This window comes from Thunnus albacares, chromosome 22 (assembly GCF_914725855.1).
Source record: "Thunnus albacares chromosome 22, fThuAlb1.1, whole genome shotgun sequence".
Lineage (NCBI taxonomy): Eukaryota > Metazoa > Chordata > Actinopteri > Scombriformes > Scombridae > Thunnus > Thunnus albacares.
The window spans coordinates 20,271,812-20,296,347 of NC_058127.1; the positions used below are offsets into that span (position 1 = coordinate 20,271,812).

General features: G+C 41.4%; 2 long non-coding RNA genes across 2 annotated transcripts in view; both read right to left on the reverse strand.

Moving 5' to 3' along the window:
• The window catches only part of LOC122974509, a 66,403-nt gene extending 42,067 nt beyond the window's left edge, over positions 1–24,336 (reverse strand). Inside the window, exon 1 of the long non-coding RNA XR_006400393.1 lies at positions 23,985–24,336. This is a non-coding gene — a long non-coding RNA (uncharacterized LOC122974509). The remainder of the gene's footprint in view (positions 1–23,984) is intronic.
• On the reverse strand, positions 5,444–7,470 carry LOC122974510. The gene is made up of 3 exons (XR_006400394.1): positions 7,076–7,470; positions 6,249–6,349; positions 5,444–6,156 (listed from the first exon to the last, which is right to left on the reverse strand). It is a non-coding gene; the product is annotated as an uncharacterized LOC122974510 (long non-coding RNA).
• Positions 24,337–24,536: the final 200 nt, after the last annotated feature.

A 24,536-nucleotide genomic window follows, 5' to 3' on the forward strand; every position in this document is an offset into this window, starting at 1 on the left:
GCGAGCTGGCCTGCATACTTTTGTAGTTGTAGTTGTTGGCATCGCCTTTCTAATCCTCTAATGAATTGTGGATGAATTTCGCTCATCAATCTGTTTCTTTCAACAACATCAGATAACGTTACTGACAAAGACATAACATTACTGAATGCAAGATGCTTCTTATTAACGCTATTGCAACAACTCTGGGAGCAAAATCAATGTCTGAACAAGAGATATTTTTTGGGTGGCGGAGGATTTACAAGTCAGGAGCTACAGTGTGTTGGGCAGATTCATGCAGGTTGATGATGAATATGACATGTGAATTAGAGGGCTAATGAATCCATTCCACAGACCACGGTCTATTTGTCTATTTGCCCGTCTTTCACATCATTTCGTTTTTATTTGTTGATGAAAAATGTCATTCATTTCATTATAATTCTTATTTTCAAAGGTCACTGTTAATTTAGTTTTGTCTGATTTTTGTTGTTTGATGATTGTTATTACCACAATGTTTTTTTTTTTTTATATCCAATGTCATCGTTAATTAAAATTCCCGCTTTCTACATCGACTGCACACGGCATCTCTGGTATGTGTAAGGTTACGGAAAGATCATGGATACGATTAATAGAAAGGGGAATGTGAATTGAAGGTCTTTCACACCTTTACTTTCCACCTACTACGACTACTACTACTACTATTACTTCCTGCATTAACAATGACCTTGGCACTGGATGTAAATTGTGAGACATGAAAGCGTCTAATATCGACATTTCTTGAGGTAAACAACTGGCTCTCTGCAGGATGGTGCCGCTATAGAACAGAGCTGTATTATTGTGAGTATTTCTGTGGTTCATGAACAGAATGATGACTCATTGCTTAAATTTTCACACATATCACCGCTCAAATCTTTGAGTTTTAGCTATTAGTATAGTGGATCCAGTTTGGATAAAACACTGTCGAACCTCAACCCTACCTTTCTACTCCTGCTGCTATACCTGCAATAAGCCATAAATATACATGTTTAAATCAGGGTGATGTCATAAATGTTTATGTCATATCAATATCATCATTCCTCCTTCCCTTTTATTTTGTGCTTCATTTCTGGTTCTTATGTCTCTCTCTCTCTTTCCTCTTTGATAAGCAATACACTGACCTTCTTTCCAGGCCTGGATCTATTGCGAGACTTTTTCTCATTTGCCCCCCCTTCCTCCTCTCTCTCCTCCTCCTCCTCCCCTCTGTCGTATTTGAAGCAAGTGGAAGAAATGGGGCAGACACTGCATACATTTACCGTACTGGCACACACCCATAAATACACACAGGAAGTGACAGACAAGGGAAGCACGGCCACAAGGGATGGGGAGAGTGTGTGTGTGTGTCTGTGTGTGTGTGTGAGAGAGAAAAAGAGAGGGGGATAGCTGACACCAATATGGTGTTCTATTTGTCTGTTCATATTGGTAAACACCACCTCATCTGTCTTTAACGCTGTTCTCACGGTGACACCCAGAGCGTAATTATGACACATTGTCCTGCCTCTTGTTTTTTTTTTTTTTTTTTTTTTTCTTCGGCAGCTACCACATGCTCGTCATGTACACACACACACACACACACACACAAATACGCGCACGGCGGGACGACGGTGTTGCAAATCTGTTCGCAGACACACTTTGATAGAGATGCAAGAGCAAACACACACAAACACAGACACACACCTAAACAAACAGACACACGCACTCCGACTCGCACAGACACACACGAGGGTGTCACACTCGTCTTGCATTGTGTTTGCTTACTGGCTTTGTTCCATCCATCACACCATGACAGCCAGTCGCTGTGGATTAGAGCCATGTCAGCCTCAACAGAGAAATCAATGGTGAAATATATAAATAAGAACACAATTAAACCAATTGAGTGGAGGGGAGGCAACAAGTGGCCTGCTGAAGTGACTCTTCCTGCCAGCAGAGGGAGCTGATGAGCTTCACAGCCTAAGTGGAGGGAGAGAGGAGGGTGGTCTGAGGTTTCCTTTGTTTGTTCTCCATCATTCTCTCCATTCCTTTAACTACAATATGTGTATGATTGTAGAGAAATATGCTCGTACACGTGTTGGCTGTGCATCGGCACCTCGCTATGGCAAATTATTTTCATCTGAACTTGAAAATAGTTCAAGATCGTCCGTTACAAAAAAAAAAAAAGAAAAGAAAAAGAAACACACACACACACACACACACACAACCCTCTTTCTCACCATCGATCATTGCACAGAACTCAAACGCACAGTTGGCCCCTGGAGCCCCCAGCAGCATCATTCAGAGGCTTGTCTGATCATGAATAAAAATGATTCATGTGTTTTCGGGTTGGTGAAAAGCAAAGCGCCCGGCCTTGGAGCTCAGAGAAGCCGGTGAGTGTTTTTTGAACCAGACAAAAAAACCCCGAGAAGAATAAAAGAAGAATGAAAGAAAAGTCAGGGATAGAGCCCAAGTCAAACAGACAGTGAGGATATAAACCGAGAAATGCACAAATGAATGCAGGAAACTAAAAATAGAGGAAGAGACTCTAGAAGAGGGAACTAGAGTGGCCTGAAAAGGAGAGAAAATAAAGGGGAAAAAAAAAAGAGTGAAAATGCCGCCAGCTGCTCCTGATTCCTCGGCGGAGGAGTTGAGTGGCATTTTTATGAAGAAAAGACACGCAAGCCAGGACGCCGAACTGCGCCCACTTCACGACAGCCTGGCACACACACACACACACACACACACACACACACACACACACACACACACACACAGTCCGGGTTAAAACGGCCTGCACTGCTGCACACACTCCGAACTGCTCAGTGCATGTGTGGAAGTCTATGTTTGTGCAACTAGGGGCAGGAATGCACTCAAAAATGCTAATTCAAACCACATCTCCATAACCTGCATTCGTGTGTGTGTGTCTATGAGTGTGTGTATTTTTTGTTTCTGGCATTTCAAAGCTTCTTGTTTATACCTCTTAACAAGTCACTTTCATGTCAAATCTCAAATGGACACACACACATACACACACACACACACACCCGCATACGCTCACTAAGTAACACCCCAGCGTGGTGCTGCTAATAGCACTAATTAATAGGCTAAATTCAGCTAATTGAACTCGCTTATGCTGAACCTCTCTCTTCCTCCTACTCTTCCACTTCTCTTTCATTCTCTCTGGACTTCAAGACCATGCTGTTAGCTTTAATTTAAATTTGCATGGTGATTACATTACTGTTCCATAGACTAACGCAATCTCCGTTCTTTCATCATTACTGTAAATAATTCCTCTACGCTAATCCCACATTCACCTATTTTCAACCTTCTCTAATTTTTTTTGCATTTTCTCCCCTTTGCTTTATGCCTCAGTATCATCCCCTCCAACAAACACACACACACACACACACACACCTGCTTCTGTTTGAAGCCTTGAGGAGGAGAGAAGAGCAGCAGCAGCAGCAGCAGCAGCAGAAGAAGAAGAAGGCAGTGTTCAGTTGAATGAGCAGAGTGTGGAGGAGAGGACTAGATCTGGGAGGGATGTGGGGAGGGACAGCCATTAGCCACGCCAGCTGTTTCTCTTGCATATTAATACACAAGCAGACAGGCAAACACACACACACACACACACACACACACACACACACACACACACAGATACACACGCCGGCAAACATGCACACTCATACTGAGAAGACAAAACCTAGCGAGACAAGCAGAAAACTCAGACGTACTGTACTCTACATGAAAGTCATGCAAGAGATTTACAATAGAGATATACTGCAGAATATAAATCAACACTCACATACACACACACAAGCTATAAAGGTGAGTGGAAAAATCAGAAATGCAGAACAGATAAAAAGACATGCATCGGATTTATAACGGATATGTCCATATTCATAAAAAATCCCTTTGCATGCAAGAGCACAAACACACACACACACACACACGCAAGCTATAACGACTACCACAGGAATAATGTGCATAAACAACAGATGCATGAGATTTACATGTCGAGACATGTAGTTCAGATTCATAACGGATACAGTGGAGCACACACACGCATGCATGCGCATGCAAACAAACCTAAGCTATCAAGACAAGCGGAGAAATCAGACATCTAAAATATATATATATGCATAAAACCCGAGGAACACACTCACACAGGAGACACATGCTGTGCAGATACATAGTAGATGTGGCAGCGCACACACAGACACACACAGGAGTCTGTAAGAGGAGGAAGAAAGCAAGCAGTGCAGCATGATGGGTAGAGGGAGAGAAACAAAGAGAGGAGGGGAGAGAGAGAGGGAGCAGAGGGTGGCGATGATTGTGGCTGTGGCTCAAAGAATTCCCCGAGTGAGCATTATGTATTGAAAGGGGGATAAAGTGCAGAATTGCCTCTTTCCTTTTTCTCTCTGTTGTGTTTCCACCAGAATGAACAAACACTGTCACATCTCTGAAAGCTTTTGGCAAATGTTATGTCCTATATACTACTATGTAATGTTATGTACTATACTATATAAATTCCTACTCTCAGCATTTGTGGTACTGTTAAAATGTATTGCGTTATACTGAGAGGCGTTTCTAATATTTACGGTAGTTCACCCCATTCATATCAATGACAAATCAGCCACACCACAAACAAGCTCAAAAATGCCATAAAGATGAATCAACGCATCTCTCTAAAACAGTGAAAAAAAAAAAGTCAACATAATAAGTTTCATGAGGGCTGAATTTATTGCAGGGTATAAATGTGTTATGTATACTGAGGTATGCCTGATAAACTGGCAACTGTGTCTATATACTGTATGTAGCAGCAACTACAAGCGCTATAATAAATCAAGCCTCTTCAGATGACATAAACTGTGGAATTAGTTGAAAAATTTACATAGTAAGGCAGTAAGATCTCACTAGTGCCATCTACCATGTTGTCAAGAAACTTAACGTGACGTTTTAATAATCTCATTAAATTTATAGTTGAAATTATTAATCTATGAGTCAATACACAGAAAACCAAAAGCAATCTTGATAATCAATCATAAGTTAATTTTTAAGGAAAATTATGTTACTCATACTCTTTCCACCATTTAAAATATTTTCTGGATTTCTTTTCAAACTGAATACATACCTCTCGATTTGACAAAAATAAATGAAATTTGAAGATGTTGCCATGGGCATTTTTCACTGTTTTCTGACATTTTACATACCAAACGATGACAGAAAATGATGGCAAGATTCACTGATGATGAAAATAATCATTAGTTGCTGCCCTTTCTTTGAATAATATTTGAACAATACATCGAAATTAAAAATGGACCATAAATGGGATACTTTTAAATTTAAGACTTTTGAAAACAACTTTGAAGTGAGATCAGACATATGCATTTCTTTAGGTGTGTGTGTGTGTGTATATATATATATATATATATATATATATATATATATATATATATATGTGTGTGTGTGTGTGTGCCAATCTAGGGAATAGCAAACTAGCATAGGCTACAAGTAGTATGTGACCTTGGTCAATGGTATAGATCTGTATGAGCATGTATAACTTTTAGTACAGGAATGCCAAATTATATATCTGAGATCATTTAGAAACAATGTTTAGTTTAATTCTAAAATATCCCGTCTACTACCTATCATAGGGACAATAACTAAAGATAACCAAAAAAACACATTTACGGGATTCTTATCAAAAGAAGCTGTTTATGTTATGTGTTCACATATACAAAAAAACAAAAAGAAAACATCTGCCAATATATATTTATCAGATCTTCTAAACACACGGTATTTAGGCTAATTTCTGTTGCTTGAGTTTGATGACATCTTAAAGTAGTGTGGGATCATGGGAGTTTTTGTCTTCATTGTTAAACAACCACCATCGCCTATGGAAATCGATCTGACGTGACTCAGACAGAAGAAGGAAAGAAGAGAGGTGAAAACATGTTCACGTATGAGGTAATGTATTAAAGTTATATTCATGTTATGTCATTTCATTCTAATGAAATAGCCTCAAGTGACGTTAACTATAAACCATTGTAACCATTTCTATTACATAACGTTAACTTACCATTACATATGCATTAGCTTGGTGGCTGGCATGAGGCACTTGTACTGCCATGGAAAGGTCTTCAATTCCAGGCTCCCGAAAGCAGTCGTCTTTGTAAAACACATTTCAACCATTTGACCTGTGTACTTATCATATGCAGCAACTTGGAGAAGTGACATTCTAAGAATTCAGCATTCCTTACCTATCTGATGGTGAGTCAGTGGATGGTGCTACGGTAGAGAGAGCCTGAAAAGGCATTCCATTCCAGGTCTCTTGCTTGGAGTTGACGTGTGGATGGTCCTCCTTTTTGGTAATTGTTCAATTTGGGAAAAAAAGGTGTAATCTTGCATGTGCCACAATCTGATAATACATTGATAGTAAGCCTCACACAAAGACACAGGATGCTAACAAACTTACAGCCAACATTTCATAACATGCCTTGGGGAAATCAAGGTGAGCCTGATCTGGCTATTTCCTCACACCAAACACACAAACAGTCTGGCCATTACTTTTTCAACATTGTAGATAGCTAACAAACTCAATCCAAGACTGGCTTAGTAACTAGCTAAGGTTAATTCCAACTATTTGCAAAGACAGAATAAGTTACCATATGAAACCATTGTATTTTGTAACATTACACTATTTGTATCACCACCCAGCATGTGTGTCTGGATTGAGGAGTAAAGTGAGACTCTTGAATCTGAGGCTAGACACAAATATGTTACACGTTCCAATTCATGAAAAGAAGAGGATCTTTCAATATGAGTCACTGCATTGTGCTATCATATAGGCTATAATATTGTTACACTATCGAGCTAACTTAGCTAATGTTTGCTATCAGTATCATAAAGCTATTGTTATAGAAGCTAGCTAACTAACATTAGTTAACTCACTAGACTGCTATCAGTATCATCATAATAATATACAGCATGCTATTATTATTATTATTATTATTATTATTATTATTATTATTATTATTATTATCATTATTATTATTATTTCAATAATTATAGCCAAATGGTTGCTTACCTTCCTAATAGAACACATGCAAGATCGGCGTCTATTTGTAGTCCTTGCTTGTCACGAAGCTCTCCATCTTGGAAATGCCACACCAATATTTACCCTTGTTTTAGCTCTCTTCTTGCCCCATAATCTTCTTGGGTCATTTGATTCACCCGTACATTTGCACTTTACAAGGACAGCTTCGGCGTCAGAATGTGCAGCAAACGGCAATGAATAATCCTTCTCCATCATGAGTGAGAAATACAAACAATAGTAAATAATAGAATGGCTAGCTAGTTCTTTGAGTTCCTTCCTCACTCTGATGTATCATCTGGTCTTTCCCATGTTTCTCCAGAAGTTACAGCAAGTAGAGGGAGTAAAAGGGATATGACGCCATTGACAGATGTATGTACACAACTTAACAAAATATATAACATTGGTCTAGTTGGTTTTAGACATTTTAAAGCGGAAAAGTTACATATTATGTCTTTAACTCTCGAATTTTGACATCTGTAGCAGCCTCCAGTATCAGTCAGGATCTGATATATATAACATGCTAGGGCATACAGCTAAAGGACTATAGAAAGAAAAAGTCATATTCACAGTACTACTTTAGAAATTCCCCCTAATGCACTTCTTCTGCATCTATAATGCATTAGCACTGCAGACAAGTCTTTCTTCACTGTTGTATAGCAGAGGCAGTAGAGGCCGATTACTATATTGAAATATAAAACTGAAGCTTCTCTCAGCCCCCTATCAGGCCCTTCCTTGTGACTTCTGACAACTGAAAAGAGAGGAAAGCCTGTTTTTACCAAGCAGTTGCTCATGGGGATGGTACAAAAGTGCAGCAATAGTTCAGATATCAGCATCAAGGCCTTGGAGACTATGCAACCTACTGGCATGGATACCTGGGCAAAACAAGAAAAAAACACCTAGATAAAAGACAAAAGTGGGGATAAATAGGGAAAAATAATTCATCTTACCCCAGACAACAAGCAGACAGGTTTATGAAACAAAGGACAAATATAGTGACAGGGAGAAGAATTCAAAGTAACACATATTCAGAGACTGGGAGTATGTTCTGAGACACGCAAACACACATACAAACATGTACATACATGCTGCAGAAAGTAATAAGTGTTATGACAGAGACACTGAAACACTGAGACAGGGAGAGAGATGATCGTTATGTTAGCAGATACACACACTTGCGTCTCTAGTGTTAGCTTGACTTATGAAATCCTAACTGTGGCTCAACACCGCAATATTGTCTGAAAATGTCAAGGCTTAGATGGAAGCCCCACTGGGACAAAATGTACTGTCAGCACACACAGGGCTCAATCTGTTCTTGCAAAGACATATGGCTTTCATTTATCACATTCTATGCTGAGACAAATTGTTTTCCCGAAACCTCGATGTGCAACACAACAAGAATGGTAAAGATGAGGTAAAGAAGAAATGTCACAACGAGGAAAAAAAAAACGACAGGTAGCGGAGTCAGACTTGATTGTATATGTCTGCAAGACCAATACATCAAGGTATGTTCTTAGGCTACGCTGCACCTTCATACACATTCTGTGTAAAGCTGCTCTTGACTGGATTTTATATAAAAATATGCACGTCTACAATCATGTGATGCTTTGTTTCCTTTGGTAGAAATCATGCTGGAATTTGCAGTTTTTATTAAGTTTATTTTTGTACACACTGCCTAATTACAGGTGAACCAAGGTTCAAAGACAATTAAAAACAACCCAGACAAAATATCCTCTTTATTAGATTTTTGGTAACTTCCCACAAGGTTGTAAATTTGGCCCTGGGGGTGCACAAAACAAATCTGAACCGAGTCCCTTAAACTTCAGGTTAGCATAATGGGTTTGTTCTCTTATAATTAACCTTTTGTGCAGTGCAAAGCAGTTAAAAATACACACAAAAATAGAATCTGAGCATCAGCCCAGACTGAAATCTGCCCTCGGTTATTTTTTTCTGTTATGCTTTCCAAGCATCACTGACTTGGCTTTAAGACGTTATAATCTGTCTCCATATACCCATAAACCCTTGCGTTCCGGAGCAATTTCCTGTTCAGATTATGTTCTCACTCCTACCACAACATGCTGCAGTTGTCTGGAAGGAGGACAGAAAGAGCTGCATTTTTAGGTGTCTTTGTAAAGTCGAATGCTTCGTTTTCACCTCGCCAGACGCATGAAACACTGAAGAGTTCAAGAGTTCAAATAAACTGCTGCCAACATACTAGATTTAAATGCATCTTAGAACATCCCACTGATTTACCCAATCTGAAATTGAAGGTTTAGGCTTACTCACCACCAGCAAATCTTTAACCTTCCCATTATGACACAGAGAAGACATGTGAGGTATAAATGAAACTGTTGAACATATGCAGCACACTAACTCTGACAGCAGTGATAGCTTCACCTGAAACACCACAGGGACTCCGACATACACTGACTCACATGCACCATATGTGCAACACACAAATCTTGATCCCCTACTTTAATTACAGTTGCCTATATTTCTCCACTGTGTTTCAAGCTAATTAGACAGAAGTGGTCTGTCGCGAGATAAACGATCCCATGTGCCAGCCTTATTTTGACTTTTATCACAGCATCACACCCACACACGCACACTTACAATCAAAATAAAGCAGCCTTAGGGCTGGTGTCCATATAGTGTTTTTTTCTGAGTGCCAGCTTTTTTCATTTGTTCCCAATGAGGAGAGAGTGTATGCGGCATCATGCGGCTGTCTTTTTTCTTCTGAGCGCTTCTAGTTGAAAATGAACTTTTCAGAAAGGTGCTGGTGTCGTCACAATCGCTCCTTTGCAGGCAACCAATCATATATTAGATGGGGCGGACTTGTCACCCTGGTAACAAATAAAATGGAGGGGAAGCTTGTTCTGGCTGTGTCTGTCTATCCTGAGATTTATGATATGTCAGACAGAAACTATCATTACAAAGACCGAAAAGCACATTTGTGGGAACTGCCAGACACTGAATGTTGCTGTGGTGAATGTTGTGCTTTTATCAACCTATGCATTGTAAGCTTGTTGTTAGCTGTACAGTCTCTCCTCACCCTCTGTTAACATAGCGTTAAGTTTTTTCTCTCACCATACAAGCGCTTCATGCCAGTGTTTTTCTGCCAGAGAAAAACACTATATGAACACACGCCCTTAGTGTGCATCTGGGCAAGTGTGAATACACACATGCCACACAGAGCTGACAGATGCACACAAGCACGTATGCGCGCGTGCACACACTCTCGAATATGCATACGCAAAGAGTGGATGCTAATTAGGGCGTACTGGTTTAGATGTTTATAAAAAGAAAAAAAAAAATCCATCAGCAAACCTCAGTTTCCTGCTGAGAAGGGCTGTAGGATTCTAAAACGTCTTTACAGGCTCTGGTGGCAGGGAGGTGCGACACGCTGGGTGCATGACGCCAGGCTCGTAAGGCTTACCGCGGCGCTGCCACTGTCGCCACCAGCCTCTAACCTGTACCTTCTCCCCCTGCACACACAACCTCAATGCTGGCCGCAGGACCGCACCCTACCCTGGGCTCCTGTTTATAGATGGGAGGTGAGCTCTGTGTGTGTGTGTGTGTGTGTGTGTGTGCAAATGCTTTCACTTTCCACTCCTGGGGCACAGTCTCACATTGTGACTCCCAGCTTGTGAAAGCCTGCGGTGTGGCAAGCGGGACACCGGAGACACAGAAATGGCCCTGGCACTGAGCTTTTATTTGCCCTCAAATTGATCCAAGATGGCAGCCTGGATTCCTGACTAACAATGCAGATGTGGGCCACTGTTGTTCATTAGGAAAGGCCATATTAGTTTAGCCCCGGGTTAAGGCACAGGGGATGACGAGGGATATTAACTTTGGGCTCCTTTTCAGTGGGGTCTTAACCTTCCTCCACCTCCATCTCCCTTCCCTGTATTCTTTCCTTTCCTCTCTCCTGACCTCTCCCTCTGCCAGTTTCACTTCACTTGACCTCTAACCTGTCAGCTCCACCCTGCCAACGGTAGGGTCCTCCGTGTCAAACACCGTCTGTGAAAACACGGCTGTTCAGATAAGCGGAGGAGAGAGCCGGGACAGAAGGCAACATTCAGATGTAGCAAACTACAGCAGGGCTCTGAGACCCGGCAGCCCTCCTCTAATGTGGACAACACAATGAGATAAGCCAAGTGAAGTATCAACACAGTGGCAAAACCGATTCAATGTTGAGAAAACATTGCACTGAGATAAGAGGAATAAAGTACCGCACATTATGACTGCGTTTATTTCCAAGTCACAGATAACAAGATGCTGCTGGCTGGAAGATAAGCTGGTGCAAGTAGTCAGGCAAACATATAGCTCCGAGCCTGTATGCATAAACTCGGAGTACAGTAGAGTGCTGCAGGAAGAGCTCTGGGCCAGTCACATGACAAGATAGACTTTATTACAAGGATTAATCAACATTTTCTGTTTACTGTTTTACTTGGAGCAGAATTTGACCAAACTGGGATGATGACATATTTCTTCATTTCTCCTTTAGTTTCCTTTTATGTCTGCAACATTTAAGGAGAAGGCTGGTGATATTATATGTATTTCTTGTTATAAACAAACAAATCCCACGAAAAGACCAAAACCAACAATAAACTGATCCTACTAAGTATTGTCTGTGTAGCCAAAGCCTGATAGCTTATTCCTCTGTGCCACAGAGTCCTGTTGTTGTTCATCAATGAAACACATCATTGCACTACGTGATATGTTTCTTCATTATGTGAACCAAGTTGTTATAGACACTTTAACACTTCAGGAAGTTCTCATTCATGTTTCAATCTCAACTATTATTTTTTATAAGTGAACAATAGGGCGATTGTTTTCCTGATTAACTGATTAACAGTGACACACGCTCATCACAAATTCAGAGAACCCAAGGTGAAGTCTTCAATTTGCATGATTTGTCCATCCAACAGTCAAAAATCCAAAGATATTCAATAACCATGATGTAATGCAGAGAAAAATCGACCAACTGAGGTGCTGGAATCAGTAAAGGTTTGCCCTTTTTGTTTGATAAATGACTTGAATGATTAATAAACTGTTCTCAATTCATTTTCTGTTGATCAACTGATTTTCCAATCAACTAATAGTTATATAGTTCAGCACTAGTAATGTGTTATTTCATTCAACAGTATAGTAATACAGTAATGCAAAAAATTTCAGATATCAAATGGAAGCTGAATTATCATTATATTCAAAATTAACTGTCAAACATGTCTGCTGGGTTCTGTTAAAATCTAAATAAAAATCATTCCTCCGAGGTAGGGTTGGGTCGGTTTCCGGTTTTGCTTGTCTGGTCCAGTGTTCAAGCTTAAACCGGTTTGACTTTATACGAACCAACTAAACCGACATTTGTTATCATGAGACATCTAAGTGGCTCACACAGAGGCTCTGACACTGACAGGGCCGGCTGCTGCTGTCAACGCAGCTGGATGCCAAATATGAGCTGGAGGAGGTAGGCTGACCTGGGCTAACGGCACAGATCTCACCGATAACCCGGATAAACCTGTCCAAGCTGCTTACAGCCGCCAGCAGTCTGAGAGCAGCTTGTGTTCATTTGATCATTTTACTAGCCTGCATGTCGGGTAGTAGCTAGTTAGCATGGATAGGATTGTGGTCGTGGTGTTTCTGGCTGTTAAACCGAAAACACTACAGCTAGATACAGCACCCTAGCACAAGAAGAAAAGTTAAATTGTTGTAAGAAATAAAAACACAATGTGTCTCTCGGTTGTCCTGACTGTGGTGCCACTAAACTGTCATTCATGGGCTCTCATTATGTTCCACTTGGGAGCAACTGAGTCATGTGTGACACCTAGTGGTAAAATTCGATATTTGGCTTAATATCAAACTGGTTTGACAATTTTTAGCCCAACCCTAAAGTTGTATTGGGAAAAGCAATATTAATGCTTTTGAAATGAGCAAACAGAAGAGTCATGTGTTACTTTTTCAAATTTACAAGCCCAATGCCGCTACCTGCTACCCTCTTTAAAAGGCAAAAAATGTCCAACTCTTACATTCTGAATAAGGAGACTTCAACAGGTTTCTGTCACTAGGATGAAAAACCAAAGCCCAGACACTCACCGCTCTCAAATAGAGAGCCTTTTAAATCCTCTGACAATGAGCGAGACAGATAAGGAGAGAGAGAGGAGCGAGAGAAAGGGAGACACACACAAACAGAGGGAGAGAGAGATAGAAAGGTGTAAAATGGAGAGGATAACGAATGAGTGCGCCGCTGAGAGGGAGCCTTAATGATGTCAATGTGATAAGTCTAAAACGAGGTGAAAATTGAAATGAGTGCTGCCACGGCGATGGTCGGCGGGGAGAGAAAAGAATAGGAGTTGTGCTGAAGCCACCGCCACCGCTGCATTCATTCGCTTAGATTAGCTGGAAAGAAAATAGACAGGAGGTGAGAAAGAAGTGAGAGGGAGGAGAGGAGGTGGAGAGATCGGTGAACCTATGAAAAGGAAAAAAGCCAAATGGAAAAAAGCAGGTGACGAGGAGGGGAGAAAGACAGAGAACCTGCTAGAAAGGGACATGAGGGTAAAGACATACAGACAGAAAAGTTTTTCTTCAGAAAGACAGAAAGAAAGAAAGACAAAGACAGAGAGAAGATGGGGTGAGAGAGGGAGAGTGAGAGCTACTGTAAGTTCAAGCCAAAGTCAATTGAACAACTAATGTGAATCGATTTGTTGCCTCTGCTTTTGCTCTTTCGGGAGCGGGTGACATTTTAAAGGCATATTTTATTATTGGGAGGAGGCGGGGCTGTTTGCCTGGCAACTGAACACACTGACAGCCTGCTGACAGCTGGACGGAATACACTGAATAGAAGAAATACTGCAAATGGCCTGTGTGTGCTCGGGGATCTATTGTGTGTCTGGTGAAGTGTGTATATGTGTGTGTGTAATTTGTCAGATAACATACAGCTGGAACATGGATGTGTGGTGTTGTGCACACTTTCTTCTATACAGGTTTGTGTGTGTACATTCTTGCATAAGAGCTGTGTCTCCGTGTGTTTGCCGACATGATAAATACTGCAAATGTCCTGTGTTTTATTGAATGAGCACTGTGTCATTAGTGAGCATGTGTGTGTATGTGCACATGTACAATGGTCATATTTTATTAGTTAGTCGAGCATACTTCCTTCCATGTGTCCACTGTGGGTTTCGTCCCTCCATGCGTGTGTTCTCGCTTGTGTGTGTTTGTGTGCGTGCGTGTATTTGTGTGTGTGTGAGCGTGAGCATGTAGCGTAAGAATAATTCATGGCAGTGAGTGAGTGAAATGTTGTGGCCGTCCACGGGCAGCCCTGGAGTTCTGCCAGTATGGAGGGCCAGCATTAATAATTAAAAACACTTTTACAGGGAGGATCTCTGCAGCGTCTGTTGTCGGCTGCTCTGTTCAAGGACACATTCAGGACAATCACACAGAGAAAAAGTTTGGAAACATTGCACAGAAAAAAAATCCCAAAGATAGCTCTGTGTTATACAGAGAGGTCATCACTAGGCAAAACATGCATAAAAAACCCCATTTTTTCTGTCTTTTTTTTCTCCACAGCTATCTGGCTAACTGGGCAGCAGAGCTTCCTTATTTTCTCTTTGTAATAGATTCAAGGTGTATACCTGGGTCTGATCTTTTTTGGTTCAGGACAATAAAAAGTCAAAGAGGTGTCCGAGGAATTCACTCAGTTGCAAGGACCTATATCCAAAAGCATGGCGCCAAAATAAATAATTGAATCGGAGTAGTCTTAGCAGACCTCAGCAGACCTCATCTCTCAGCAGTCTTTGGTCGGAATCCATTGAGTGTAGTAATCTACTTTTCATGGTATATGTAATCCCGGGAAAGTCTTCCAAACAGCATGCTGTGCTGGGGAGTGGATCAAAACAAACAAACCAACATAGCTGTTCACCAGCGTGGCCACGTTCCAGCCCAAAGGAGTCATCCTTAAGCCCAAATGGCTGGCCAAGTATCTGCACTGGGCCAATCCACGGTTTATTGGAAACGCTAATGACTAGCAAGGGAAATCAGCTTTTGCATATTACAAATTCTGAACCACACACATTATCGCACATTGTGGACGCTGGCACATTATTTTTTGATATGCAGCTAATCAACAATTAGGGCATATTCTCCTTAAAGTCACAAGTAAATAGCTTTTAGTGCTGTCTTGCTTCAGAAATTCAACATACTTCCAATTGAAACAAGACGTTGGGGAAGCATTTTTTGCACGGGATGGCTATTCAGAAGTAGTTGTTTGGTCTGTAACAAATATAAGTCAATTTAAGGTCGATTTTGAACAGTAATGTCAGCCATATTTTATCCTAGAGAGCCCATCAGGCCTTCTTAAGATCTTGTAACTGCCCTAAAGCTCGCTGAGGTCTAGAGAAATTGTGATCGGTAAATGTTGTATAAGACCATGTAGAGCCAGAGGCAGCCAGCACACAATGCTTCAAATGGTAAATGCAGTGTGTTTTCTCTCTTGCTACAAACAAGTTTCTTTGTTGGGTTCAGCAATTTTAATGATAAACTGATGAAAAGTTGGGAAGTAGTGCCATGTTTACCACCAGGCTCGGCAACAGCCTGTGATGTATTACTTGGAAAAGAGAAATGTTTGGTGGTCTATCCTCTGTCTAGCCTAATAAACAATATGAAGTGCTCATGGCTAATTTAACTTAAGAACAGTTTGCTTAAGTTAAAAGGCTCATAATTGGTGTAAACTTAAAACAGATGCTATATCCAATCTAAAAATCGCTGCCAAAACTGAGCTCTTAGTTTAGGAGTGTGAAGTCATAATCAGTGCCACCCACATCAGCTGACCATCAGCTGACCTCACTGGCCCGAGAAAACTACACAACTACACACATTCACATAAGAGATTACTCTACTTAAAAACCCACCTCTAATTGCTACTGATGTTGGTACAGTGTATACTATTTCAGCTTCTAACTGCTTTCACTCCCAAGAGGCTGGAAAACGCTACTAAAAATGCAAGCCTTAAACCATACTGTATATCATTCAAGCCGTTTTAAGCAATTGCTGCTGCAAATTTCTCTTGCTGCAAAACACACTCTGGCCAGTGGCTGTTATGCACTGAAAGCTGAAACACACCATCCGCCTCCAGAGCCTTCAGTCATACTATTCACTTTAAGATACTGCTGCTGCTAACCTGTATTCACCTGTCAGGAGCCACTGCTGCCCTGAAACCTGATTCATATAACTTAATTCTGACATACCAGACATTTGAAGATATGTTTCATTATCTACCATGCTGTCGAAAATATCACTGAATAATGGTGTCTTGTAATGTTTATGTTGTCTTTATGAGCTTCAGAGGGAGACTTGGTTGTAAGGGATTAGTCTATAACTACATGCATGGATCTAAATCATTGTTTCTACTAGGACATTAGTCAGGTGAGCACCAGTGTCATGCTCCACCTTTCGTCTCCACCCTTTTTGTAACCAGCTGTGACATTCTCCAGATGTCAGGGTTGAGACAGAGGAGTAGCTACGCTGAGTTTAAGGTCATATTGACTGATTATTATTGACACATCAGTAAACTGAGTTAAAATGGCACCAGCGCCGTTCTGCAGCATCAACATCATGGCGCTTCATAATGAAAAAAAGAGTTTACCAATTCTGTCAGGCCTCTAGTTGTGTGTGTGTGTTCAGTAATAGGCACAGATGTTTGTCAAATATGAATCTCGGGAAAAGGAAAAAAAAAAAAAAAGCCAACATGTCAGTGCTGAGAGGGTTGTGATAGAAACGATGAAAATGAATCCTTTTTGCACATACACACACACACGTGCGCACACGCACACACACACTCTCACATCCATTACCCGCCGCCCGAGCCTCCCTCCCCCCATTCTCGTGGGTGTCGGAGTGAGAAATTAAATTTTTCTGATGAGAAAGTTTTTCCTGCCCCTATTCCTCTCCTCCCTCGCTCTCCTCCCATCCATTCTTTAATTTATTCGCTTATTTATGAACTATTAATTTATGCACTGAGAGAGAAATTAACAGTTGTGCAGTCAAGTGTTCGGGCTGCTGCCACGCTCACAATAGATGATCATCACCGAGGGACTGGCATGAGTCACACATGCACACACACACACACACACTCGCGCATTCAGAAACACATGACAACGTACACTCCGAGGGAAAGCAAGACAGGTGCTGCATATCAATAGTTACTAAAATAACTGTCCATCAATTCTGTGTACAAGTCGACAAAGTTCCAAATGGTTTTAATTGTTACATCTGAGCGTGAGCAGTCCCAGCCGTTATACTGACAGCATGAGTGTGTAACATGTTTAATGTGAGGAAAATTAATTGAATCGACTGTTTCTCCTACACAGATCTGTTACATTCTGCTGACAATGTGCATTCACTATCACACTTAAAGCAGAGTTGCAAAAAAAAAAAAAAAAAAAAAAATTGCTCTGTTGACAATTCCTGGGTGATGAGATAGAATAAAAACACAGGGATAAACATTTGTAACGTTCAGAGAATTTGTTCAATCCTACAAGTCGCTCTTTGAGTATTTCCCACATTTTCTGAAGCTACAATAAATAGTTTTCAGATTACCCAGAATTAATTTCAGGGTTTAGCCAAAGTGTTTTCAAATGGTGTCATGAGTCTGATGTCTATAAATCCCTAGGAATGTTGGAGAAACATTACAGGGAGAATAAAATATACCATAAAGTCCACAGTTGGTGTGCAGGGAGCATAAGGTCACCACTCAGCAATAATTACAGCATACTTTGAGTCCATATAGGAATATTAAAAGAATATTGCAGTCTTTTCTTTGGCTGAGTCTTCTACAGCCATAGGACCGCGCTCCACTCTACACCCCCATGCTTTGATTCAAATTCCCACGCCCACGCTATCCCAGCATGCTATATGTTTACCCAGTCAGTCATCCAAACGGTCAGTCGGTAATTCAGTCAGTCAATTAAGCAAGGCAGTCCATCAGGCAGTCAGCGTGGGCGGGAATAAAACCGACACGCAGACAAGTCGGCCAGCCCCATGGGGGCAGCGGAACACGACACGACCCGTGCCGCCTCATTAGAAGGTTAACTGGCACGTGTGGGCGACCAATGACTGTGTTTACGCATGTGTGCGTGTGTGTGTGTGTGTGGGAAGGCAGAGCCGACGGGCGGACCTACAAGTGAGTGACAGTGGCGTGGGCGGTGGGCTGTGTTTCGATTGGCCGGACAGCACCCCAGGGAAGGTGACAGTGTGCGTTTAAGTGTGTGTGTCTGTGTGAAATTGAGTGTGTAGCACTGTGGTCAGCTGCAGTGGAGTCTTCAAGGTTCTCAAAGAAAATCGTCCGTGGGTGGACAGGCTGTTTGTCGAACTCTCTCTGTTTCCATTTAGCCTGGACAAGCGGACCACACAGGGCATAGAAATGACCACGAGGACTGAGTGCTGATGTCCCTGTGACATGCCGGAACCTGAGGTCGGAAGTCTGGTTTTGAAGCCTGTGTAAACTCAAAAGCGTAGGTTGTCTTGGTTCAATAGTCAAAAAAGATCTCAGCAATATTATATTACCAAATAATTACAGTTTTTGGACTTCACACAAACCAGCCCCCCTTGAGTTCTAGTCTGGGTTCATTTTTTTAATGCAAGATCTCATATTTTCAGGCTAAAGTATGAAATCATTTTTCACTGAGCTTAAGATGTTTAAATCTTAGACCTATGAATTAGCCAAATGTTTAATCTAGTTAAGACATATTTGATTTTAGCCTCCAAGACACTAAACTGCACTTAGCATTTAAATCAACACCACTTTCACTATAAGACTTGATGCTTCTTGACACAAAAACAGAGTGTTTCAATTAATTTGCCTTAGTTGTCACTAAACCTTTGATTTGAAGAACTAAAAGAGGATGAGAGACAATAACAGCCCCGCAGCCTTAGACGTGAATATACATTCTGACAAGTTAAATTGCAGTGGAGCTGATGACATGCAGATATAACAGAAAAACTAGAATTAAGATTTGTATTATTTGAAATTATGGTAAAATGCTTCCTCGTTCAAGCCTTCAAGCAATCTTGCAAATCTAACTAGGTGTCACAGAAATTAAAAGGACAAATGTGTAGGGTTTAGTGGCATCTAGCAGCGAGGTTGCAGACTGCAGCCAACTGAATACTCCTCCCCCTCCACTTCCAAGCGTGTAGGAGAACCTACGATGGCTGCAAGAGATCTAGAGTCAGTGTTTGGTTTGTCCATCCTGGGCTACGGTAGAAACATGGCGGGCTCCCTCTGTAGATATAAAGGGCTCATTCTAAGGTAACGAAAAAACAACAATTCTTATTTTCAGGTGATTATACACTCATTGAAACATACTTATGAATATTATACTCTGTTTCTGTCAAGTCTGTTCCGCTAGATGCCACTAAATACTACACACTGCACCTTTAACTTACGTCTTAAATGATTTATTGATGTTAAAATACCACACTTTGTACTTTGAAACTGCCTCTTAAATGGACATATCACTTGTGGGATAACTTAACGCAAGCCTTTGTTGTGTTTACTCAAGTATTCCACACGAATGAAGCTGCTGTTTTAATTATTTAATGTCTTTTATCCACGTTATAAAGCTGCAGGTGGTCGTCTAATGGTTCTTTTGTTCCAACCGTTCCAATTACTGGACCACAAGGGAAAATTTGGATGATAAAATGCTCCCACCTCCCACCACAATTAATGTCAAAGTGCCCTTGAGCACAGCAGTTAACCTAATATCCAGTGGTAGGAGATTATGGTCATGCTGGTAGTGACATCATCCAGCCTGTGTGTGTATGTGGTACACGGCTTTCCCAGTAGTTAACCCGCAAGTCATAAGTGTGTTTCTTAAATGATCTTACCTGGTTAAAAGGAGGATTAAAAGGAAAAAAAATCTGTCTGACTTCAGGATTACTGACATCGACCCACCTGCTCATATTGGCGTGCCGTTATTGGCGGGGACAACAAGGAACGTGAACTAATTGGAACTCACACGCACTTGCACAAGACAGATGGACCAAGCAGACACATAATATCTCATCCGCATAAACACACACACACGAACATAAGCCCCCTACAGCGTCCTAGATAGGCTGGGCCAGACTGGACCTTGATGATTGACGGCTTGGCCTAAATGAACTGCAGCAGAGCTCTGTGCATTATTGTTGGGCTTGAGTGTGGAGCTGAAGGGGTCTACCAAAGTCAGTTATTGATTCACGGGGCCCCTTAAGGCCACTAATCAAATGAGGCGGACACTGAGGGGACACAAGAGGCAGCTCAAAGTTTCTCAAGTTTCTTAGACTTGTACACCACCCACGCATACACACACACACACACTAGAAAGGCACCATATAAAGGCAGTCCATTTACCACTTACACACACAGAGTCAATCTGTTGTTCAGTTTGTGTCTGTGTGTGTGTATGTATGTCTGCATGTGACCCAACAACCTCCCTGTCTTTCTAGGCCATCCGTCAGCCCCAGTGACTGATGGGTTAACTCCACCAGGTCCAGCTCCACAGATGGACTTTTCCCTGCCGCTGAAGCCCAGAGGGAGAGGCCATCATTGGGCCAGGCCTCTTGGAGAGGCTGGGTGTCTGAACAGAAGCCCTGGAGCTTTGGGGGGTGACAGAAAGAAGGATCAATGGTAGACTTTAAGGATCTCAGACCTAATAGAATAGACTTGATGTGTGTGTGTGTGTGTGTGTGTGTGTGTGTGTGTGTGTGTGTGTGTGTGTGTTTGTGCATATGGGGGAAGGTTGATGATGGATGGGAATATGATATGGAAAGGAGGATGGGATGGATAGATGCCTATTATGTTGACAGCAAATCTATGAGAAAAGAAGATGAAGATGATTGCAACTTTAAAAGAAGCGACACACGAGTAGGACGACGAAAGAAATAATGAACAATACCAGCTGAAAGAAGACTAGGTTACAGCGCATCCTGAGTACAAATACGTCACAGGATCAAATTTAGCTCATGACTCAGTTGCGTATCATTCCATTTCTCCAACCTCTCGCCTGCAGAATAAAGAAGAAAAGATTTACAATAATCTTCAAAAAGAATAGCAAATTGCAGCCATTTAGAAACGACTACCCAGAGTGTAGCAATATGCGGGGGTGCAGACCAACAATACAGCACAATCACTGTTCCCACATCTGTTGCCGGGGTTAATCAATGACTATACAGTGACAGCGAATAGACTGCTGATTCCATATGCCCGGCAAAGAATAGACAATCATTGACTAATCAGAACTTGATAGAAACCGCATAGGGTGGAGAACAGCTGCTGTGTCCAGCGAGCCCGCCTGTAATCACATTATATATTATTGATCTGCTAAACTGAGGATTATGGGTTGTGATATCTCTACTGGTAGTGAGAACAGTCACAGTTTTCAAGGTCACAGCTGGAAATCACAGCGTCGGGACAGAACTACCGACTATCAGGTTCATTGTCATCAATTTATAGTTACATCCATGATATAAAATATAAAGTAAAGCTGTATCCAGTTTCTCACTGGCATCGTGAGGAAGGCAAATTCTAATACCTTTCTAACTTTCCTCTCACTTATATTCAAGCAGCCACCCTCTGCGACAAACATACACATGCATATGCACAAGCAGACACTCCAGCACTTAGAGGTGGTGCTTCAGGCATTAGAAGTGTAGCTGCAAACTGTCCACACTGCACTGCAGAGATATTGATGTCTTAATACAATAAAAAGCAAAATAAACATTATTATCCTGATCGTTATAATTATCTTCAGCCCAGAGGCTCAAACTGAATTATTCATAGAGTGCTTAATTAAATGGGTAGACTAGGCTGTGCATGTGTATGTGTGTGTCTGTGTATATATGTGTGTGTCTCTGTTGCCCGATGTCTTTTGGACAGTTACATTAAATGAGAGTAAATATTCAATCATTCTGAGGGGACTTAGAAAGAAAGAGATGGTGCTGTGACAGAGGCCGTGAGGGGGAGAGAGAGAGAGAGGGAATGGATTAGGAACGCATCCTCGTTCGCCCTTCACTGTGGTCCCTGTCGAGGAAAAAAAGGAAGACGGACAGCCGTTTAACGTTTTAGAGCGACAAGGCTTTTTTATACACTTCTTACATTTAACAGCTGGCACAATGAGCAACCAGTCACTGCACTCCACAGCACTACTCATAAGGCCATCACACACACACACACACACACACACACACACACACACACACACACAGTGCATAACGAAGCTGAATGCGACGCCTCTAATGCAGTCAATAGTGAAGTCAAGGCCACAGTAGTAGACAGTTATTACTTCTCCTTCTCTCTCTATCAACCACAGAATGAAAGCTGTTCCTTTGGCCCTGTCACTGATATTACTCTTGGAAAATGTAGATGGAGTCACAGAGCCAGTACAAAGACACACACACACATGCAGTATGAACACACACACGCTCAAGGGCACTCATATACCCACAACAGAGGCAAACTTAGATGTACGAGAACTTTTCAAACAAAATACACTCACACATATTCTGTATGTAAAACATTTGAGTATGTGCATACGCTAATTGTCAGGCATACACATATGCAAAAAATACAGTTTGCACCCATGAACATGAGAAGTTTATGCAATGTATTTGCCTAAAAGAAATTTACAATGTACACATGCGTGCACGCATATAAAGTTTCTCACACAATTGCGGGCGTGGAGAGGTCATACTCATTCTTTCCTTTCTCTCTCTCTCTCTCTCTCTCTCTCTCTCACACACATACATTCATGTTTGGCATTCTGTCAAACCAGCTCTGTTTCCGTCATCTTTTCCTCAGATATTCGATGTAGAGCTGCTACGCACACACACACATGTACAGACGATGAAGTGCTGATGTGCCAACAGGCGTAGTCTGGATGCTGTGGTAATGTAACAGCCCATTCACTTTATTATGCATTAGTACCAGGGCTGCTTTTTCATTACCCCCTAATGACATTTGGTAGGGTCCACTAATCAGCCTCGCGGGACCCCTGCTGACTCCCCAAACCCATTACACACGCACACTCACATACATATATATTTATATCTTACACTGTACGATCCAACATACACACATATTGAAGCGCGGACAAATATATACTTAAATACGTGCTCTCAGGCGTACAAGGACGCATGTGCACACATATAGACAGAGAATAGAGCCACTTACAGCGTATATGCATTGAAAAACAAATTGCTTTTTAATACACAAAGTGATTTTGAACTGTCCTCCCAAGGCTAAAGTACATATACTGTACACCCACAGAAGGGAGGGCAGGGGGGCTTGGGATGGTTGGGGCCCCTGGGCTTGAGTCATTATCCAGACTCTACCTACACCATGAAATGATATAATACAGAGAAATGCCATGCCAAAAGGATCACAGAAAGTCTGTTATGTCAAAGATCCTGAGTAGACTATACTTAAACTGTTACTACAACACAGAAACAGCAGGAGGTCACTGAGCACTGACCGACAGAGAAAGACAGAGCGATGCTAGAAATGATGTAGAGACACAAACAGCTGGGAACAGCATCTGACTGCATGAATACAGACAAAGATACTAAATTCAACCCCAAAATTGGACTTAATAGGCAACACAGCGCAACACAAGAATACACATGTGACCAAGGGATCCCTCAGCAGAGTATACACTCTCAAAAGCTACCAACAGTATATGACAGTCTGAAGTCAATGATATTGCAGGCGCACAAGGTAAACGGGTGTCCAACACACACTTAGCCAACACACAACTCTTTAATAGCTCACACAGCACACAGCATCACTGGCCAAGTTAACAATATGGTCCAGAAAATACAGCAACAGTCCAAATAAAAAATCATACACTGATTTACACAAGGAAGTCCTTACCTTTGAGACGTGTTGTATTCTAGATATTCTCAACAGCAAAGCTCAACAGGTGAGTAAAATCCACTTTTAACGTCATGACTGATGTATCTAGCTGCATCTTCTACCGGTGTGACGAAAAACCTCATCAGTTTTTTGGCGCGTTAGTTGTGACATTCATCCCTTTTTCTTTTTGGTGTTTTCGGTATTGTGATAAAATGTTCTATTATCCGCCTTGTTGACAGGACTTGGCTACGTCACAGGATGGCGCACCTGCATGACTTTTGCCCTTTAATTGGCCAACAAACCTCAACCAATCAGCAACAAACAGTGATTATGACGGACGTAAATCTAACAAATCAAAACACCAGTTTCACCATCCAATTTCAGAATAAGGGCATTTTGTCTTTGTTTTGAGAACTTTGGACACTTTTGTCAAAAAGTATCTGAATATTGCAAGAAGGACCTGAAAATGCATTTTAAACATTGTTAAATATGGTACATGCATAAATGCATATAATGCAATATTTAAATGCATTTTTTATTTTATTTATTATGTTAAAAAACGTTATTTTC